Here is a 6,375-nt window from a genome sequence, read left to right as displayed (position 1 = left end):
TGATGTCTGTCACTAGTTTTCAACTCACATGTCATTGAACCAAAACTCATTCATGGTTCAGAAAGACAGTGTTAGCATACTTAGAGACACATTATTCAGCATTTATCTACTGACAAAGCTCGTTGGGTAGCTTACCAAATTTTTTTTTTTTACTTGGTTTTGTTGTCTTTTGCCCTAGCTATCAATCAGTGCTTGCTTTTGTTAGGCTGTAGGCTACTCTAGATTTGAATAGTTAGTTTCACCTGCTTAGATTAATTTATTATTATACTTTAATGGAGTGGAAAATAGTCTACCAGGCAGCTGTCATGGAAGTGCGTGTATTTTGTGGTTCGGCAGGATTGCTAGGAAATTCTCGATTTATCTTGGATTTTTATCAAGTTTTATATTAGCCTAATGTCTAATGTTTATCTTAGAGGAACAATGGATCTGATCCAGGATCTTTTGAAACACTGCCGACAATGTCCTTCTGTTAATCTCCTAATTTCTCCAGAAGACACAGGAAGAAGCTGCTATCGATGGAAGCTTCTGAAGATCCCGACTGAGACTGAGTATCTCAACAGTTCTTTAGTTCTGTCAAGATATCAGGAGGGGGAAACAAAAGAAATATTACCACATCGCTCCTGTGTGAGCACTTTGGGTTTATTAGGATATTAAAGCAACCAACAGTTGGAAGCAGTGCAGGGATAATATGAATCAAATGTCTCAGAGCAAGAGTGCTGATTCAGGATCAGCTCCAGTCACTCCATTTAATCATATTCATTAGGGTTACGAAGGGCAAAAAGATCCCAGGTCAGTTCTCTTACTAAAGGAAATTTAATTTGTACTACATCAGTTTTTCACTTAAAAAAATGAAACCAGCTTACCATAGTGGAGGCCAGCCTGCCACCTTAAGATGAAACGACCTGTTTCAGAGTTGCTGTTTTTCTGCACATTTTCCTCTGAAATGTTTTTCGGTTCTGACCGTAGTCAGCCTTGCTGAAAGTGTACAACCCATAGAACCCAGCTGTTCTCAGATCAGGTACGTTCTCTCCGCATCAGCAGTTTCTCACAAAGTCACAAAAACACAGACAAGCGTCAAGGTCTAAGGCCTAGACCACCTGCCCATCTAACGTTCCTCTTCAAAATTTTCAGAGAAAGGGGTTCAGAGAAACACGACAGTGCCAAACAGAGGAATAAACACAATAAGTTCCTCGATGTTACAGAAATGAGAACTGACAGGTGTTTCCTGCAAATTCACCACATGATAGAACAAACATATACAAAGCTAATTGAACCCTCACCATTGGTCGCTGAATGACCTGCACCTGCAAGTGCTGTCAAGCCAGACCTTTACAAATTAGAAACTCACACATTAGGCTTCACTTTTTTTTCCTTGTACAACTAGACTTTAAAGATAAAAGTAAGTTGCCAAATTCCAGTACAAAGACATGGAGAGACATAGAACCCCAGTGTCAGAGGCAAGCCCCCTTCAGACCGGGGGCCTTGCCCAGAACAGTGGGGTCAAAGCGGTGGCTCAAAATCACCCGGCCGTTTTTTGGGGTTTTTTTTACTTCTTTTTTGAAAGGACAGAATGAGATGTAGGGAGAAACAGATGGTCATTTATCCGACCAAATGAACTGCTCGGAGGCTGTTTTGGCTAAGAGCAGGTCTAGCGTATACCGACTGTCTGCCTTCTGTCAGCATCACGGCCTCTCACTGCCTCGCCATCCGCCTTTTTCTTTTTTTTAAGGAAATTTCAATTTTCTTTGGGGTTTTGCTTTAAAACGCTGATGATTCATCTGGTTATTGAAGGCATCTGTTTATTTCAGTAAAGTGCCAGGGGATTAGTTTAATAACGTACAAATTTATAATAACATCAATAATTATATTTAAAGATTATCCGTAATTGTGTTACCATCATCGGGTTACATTTTAAACACAATAATGATTAACTTAGTGCCTGAGCAGAACATATTCTAATTACGATAAATTAAGAATCTACACAATATATCCTAATGATGAAAACAGTTATTCTAATTACGAGGAAGGAAGATGCTTGTGGAAAGTGTGCAAATCAATGTACCCCACACAATGAGAGAGAGAGAGAGAGAAAGAAAGAGAAGACAGATGAAAAGGAGACGTCTGAAAGCATTTTTTTTTGTTTATTCACTGATCCTATAAAGCACAGTTCTTGTTTGACTCTTGAGGAGAGCCCCTTCCCCCCCGGGAATCTGCTGTATCATGTCGCCGCGTTGGGGCGTGTGTTGGATCTCCCTTCCCGAGCATGCGCATGCTTTCTACTTAACAGTGGAGGTTTGTGCTCGCTCTCTCTCTCTCTCTCTCGCTCTCTCTCTTGCTCCCTCTCCTCCCACTCTTTTCTCTTTTTCACTCTTTTTTCTTCTCTCCACCCTCACGTTTGTTCCGACTGCATCCTTCACTTCATTTCCTCCTCCCCTCCTTCCCCTTCCTCCCTCCCTCCCTCCCTCCCTCCCTCCCTCTGCTTGTCTCCTTTTTGCCTTTTTTTTTTTCGTCTTGTTGCTGCTCTTGTGCTCTTGGCCCTGTGGTTTGTATTGTCTCTATTCATTCTCTCCGCCGATTAATTCCTCCATGCCCACGCTCTCTTGTTCTTTCGGTTCTTTGCAAACCCTCACACGTTTTTCTCTGTAGCCCCTTTCATTACCGTCCTCTCCTCTCGTCCTCTTCTCTGTCGCTCCCTTGCTCTTTTCTCACAGCGAAACGGAGAGAGAGAGAGCACAGGTTGCAGCTGCAACATCGTTTAACGTATGGTATGCTTTACACCCCCACCCCACCCCCACCCCCGCGGCCCGTGCCCCCTTTTACCCTCTCTCTCATGTTCCCACTCTTTCTTGCTGCAGCGATAGCTGTTGAATATTAATGAGGTGGAGCATGATTTTGGGCGCTGGCCACTAAGCAGTCTGCAGCTTCAGCTTCTGCTACGCTCCACCCCTGAACTCTGAGCCCTTGCACCCTCCCTCCTCAACTGGCCGCAGATCGATCGGCAGCGGGCAACGGCTGAAGAGCCCCTATTCAACTCGCTCTCCAGCCTGGCGGGACTTCTCCATCAATTCTCTGCCACGGTGCCAATTCATTTGAGCCCTGCCCAACCCGTTTAACTCTGTTACATTACAAAGAGGGAGAGGGAGACAGAAGCACTCAGCCTGACAGGTCCAGGCAGTTTAAAGGGGCCGTGTATTTTATCTGCACCGCTTGCACTTAAAGGTACAATGCGAAGCCCTCACAGTGTCAGTGGGACAAAAAAAAAAAAAAGTCAAAAAGTCCCTTAAAGCGGAGGGATGTTAAGACCCAGAGGCGCGGGCGACCGTCCAGGACCTGCATTGTGCGTATGCAGGGGTTTTCGCGTTTCAAACTTGACTGAAACACACCTGATTCAGCATTAAAGAAAATAGCCCGATGACCCTTTGAATAGCAGATGTCTGATGTCTTTGAACGGGACTGGAGCAAAAAAAAATCCTCACACGATGAGGGAGGGGAACGCCGTCCGTCATCGCTTGACATTCTCCCCGTAGTCTCCTCCAGAAAAGACAGCTGTAACCTCAAATCAATCAAATTAAAGTCGACGACGGAGACCGAGAGTCAGGAAGGAGGAACGAGGGAAGAGAAACGGAAAAAAAAGAAAACAACCCACAGAGACCTACGGTTTCCCGGTGTAACTCTTGACGGTGTTCTCTGTGTGATCTACGCCGTCCTTCGTTTGTGCTGATGGAGGTAACCCCCTTTTTGGCCGAAAGCAGTTCGACAGGCTGTGTATGGCAGGCAGAACAGTGGCCACTTCCATAAGATGTCAGTGGTAGGCCAGTATGGGGTATGGGGTATGGGGTCCCACCTACCCTTTTCTTCACTTGCATCACCAACTCTGCAGTTAGCTGCCAAGGCACAAAAATACTAATTGATGGACCAGCTGCAATGCTGGGAGATTGAAAAACAGAGGAGGGTCAAAGTGACCTTTAGGGATGTGGGTGTGGAGTGGACTGAACTGAGAAATACACAGAAATGCTTAGTGTTTAGGAAGGAAAGAACAAAAAAGAAAAAAAGAATGAGTAAAGAAGAGAGAAGTGACATTTTCCATGTGAACCAGTACAGCCAGCAGCCCCACTGAGAATGCAATCGCATGTAAAATCCGCTCGGCGTGCAGACGATTCCACGCGCTCAACCACACTTGTAATTATATCTGTCCCTCATGGCTTTGGTTAGACCGATTGGCACGGATGGGGGGGGGGCAGTTGGTCGGCTCTTGCAGCTGGTTTTGAAGGTCCTTGGTGGGATTGCTCCAGACTGATTTGAGGATCTTCTTTGAATAATGGATTAATGAGCTGGCAGAACCACGCTGGGTTAAGCTCTGGGCTTGCCATCACCTCGGGCCAGACAAACTCCAGGAGGTTCGTTAAAAAGGCCATGTCATCGTCAGACAATCCACCAGAATTAAAAAAAAAAAAGAAAGAAAGAAAGAAAAAACAATTCATTGCTCCTGAAAGACTGAGGCCTCTTCGACATGATGAGAGTTTCTGTTTTGACGATGATGTCATTGACATCTGAAAACCCTCCTGTGGTTATGTTCTATTTATGAATTGTCATGCATACAGTTTCCCTGAGCAGAACGGATCTTCTCTCGATTTGGCTACACACACACACACGCACACACACACGTGTGACGTGAAGTATAAAACATGATCTGAAAACATGATTCGAAATGAATTGTTTGAGTGTGCGTGACAATTTGACGCCTGAGTGTTTCTTGTGAAGTGTCTGCTGTTGATAAGGTGGCTTAAAATTGGCATTTGAGTCGATATATATGGGAACAACAGTGGCGCTAAAACATACTCATGATTAACAAACCGATACATGAGTCTGGCATATTAGGTCCCCCCCGGATCTGGAACCTGGAATCTGTTGCATGCCGAGGAAACACCGACCTATTTGATTAAACAACAGATGAGTCAGGGGCAACATTAACATTAGCAGAAATTAAATTCATTCACTGGGAGCAGAAGCAGGGCAGGGAGGTCTAAGTGTGTGTTTGCAAAACCAATTTCCCTGGCGTTAAATCAGCTCTGAGAGAGTGAGGGAGATGCTCTGTTGGTGTTTCGCTAAGGAGATGAGTTCTGAAAACGCCTTTGGTCAGTGGTTCTGGATCTTTCTGGAATACGTCACTCATCATCAGGTAACATAGAGTACCTACAGAGAATATGGCCATATGGTGAAGGTACCATGAAAAACTTAAAGATTTTACATTTGAGACAGTTAAAAAAAAGCAACAAAACAAAACAAAAAAAACAGCCAAACCATACAAAACCAGTACACAAACCTACACCTACGAAAGAGTCTTTATAAAATTTGAGCTTTTTTTTTTTTTAATTTAATGCAGGTGTCTCTTTAATAGGTTTCCTACACTCCAGGTCTGTGAGTCATACATGTTCGATAGGCTGTAAATGTTTGAATGAAAGGAAGACAGGTCGGGAAGTGTGCATGGATGCTCTCTGCTAACCGTGGAGACGAGTGTCCTGCTTGACTTGGCTGTTTGTCTGTGATGATGAGGAGCTCATTTAGCAGCAGGCCACAGCAGATGCTGATCTGTTGTATTTACTGGTTGCGCAGTGTCCGGGAGTCACGCAAGCTGTCAAATGCTTTTAAAGCGGTATCACTGAGGTTTTCCACTCCTTGCATGTACCATTAACGGTATTGTTGTCTCTGAACTATGTCCAACATACTTACAGAAATTCACTGGCCCGCATACACATACAACGTATATAAATGCCATTACAGAGGGTCATGGAAAACGCTGTCACATGCAGTCTCTCTCTGTCTCTCCCCCCACTCTGTCTTTCTCTCCCTATCTCTCTCTCTCTTTCTCTCACTCATCATAGAAATAGGTTACATCATAAACAGTACCCTTCAGAAGTAGGGCACAAATCTAGTTTAGTCTAATGAAGATTAATCCAGAAATGAACCCTAAAATGATGCAGTACAGACACATGGCTTCACGTCCCAAAGCAAAGAGACTCATTTTTACTGAGCAGGATATACTTGCTACTGTGTGTATTTTGAGAGACACAACTTCCTTCTTGACAACACCAGAGGAAATCCCCATATTACTAATCTCATATGTATTACCAGTGCATCTGATCCGACAGTCTCCACAGTCGTTTACAACAGACAAGCACTCCAGCTGCCAGAGTGACCCAAAGTTAGACTTGGTTAAACTTGGCATTGAAGTCTCTGGCCTTGTTGCATAACGAGCCAAGGTGATGTTACATCAGCACTGTAGTTGTCTGTCACAGTAAAACACGACATGCACTGGAACTTTCTCTCCTTCTCTGTCCCTCTCTCTCTTTGTCTGTCTGTCTCTCTCTCTACCGG

Source organism: Chanos chanos, chromosome 16 (genome assembly GCF_902362185.1).
Source record: "Chanos chanos chromosome 16, fChaCha1.1, whole genome shotgun sequence".
NCBI lineage: Eukaryota > Metazoa > Chordata > Actinopteri > Gonorynchiformes > Chanidae > Chanos > Chanos chanos.
The sequence above is the reverse complement of the archived record's forward strand: the minus strand, read 5'-3'. Positions refer to the sequence as shown.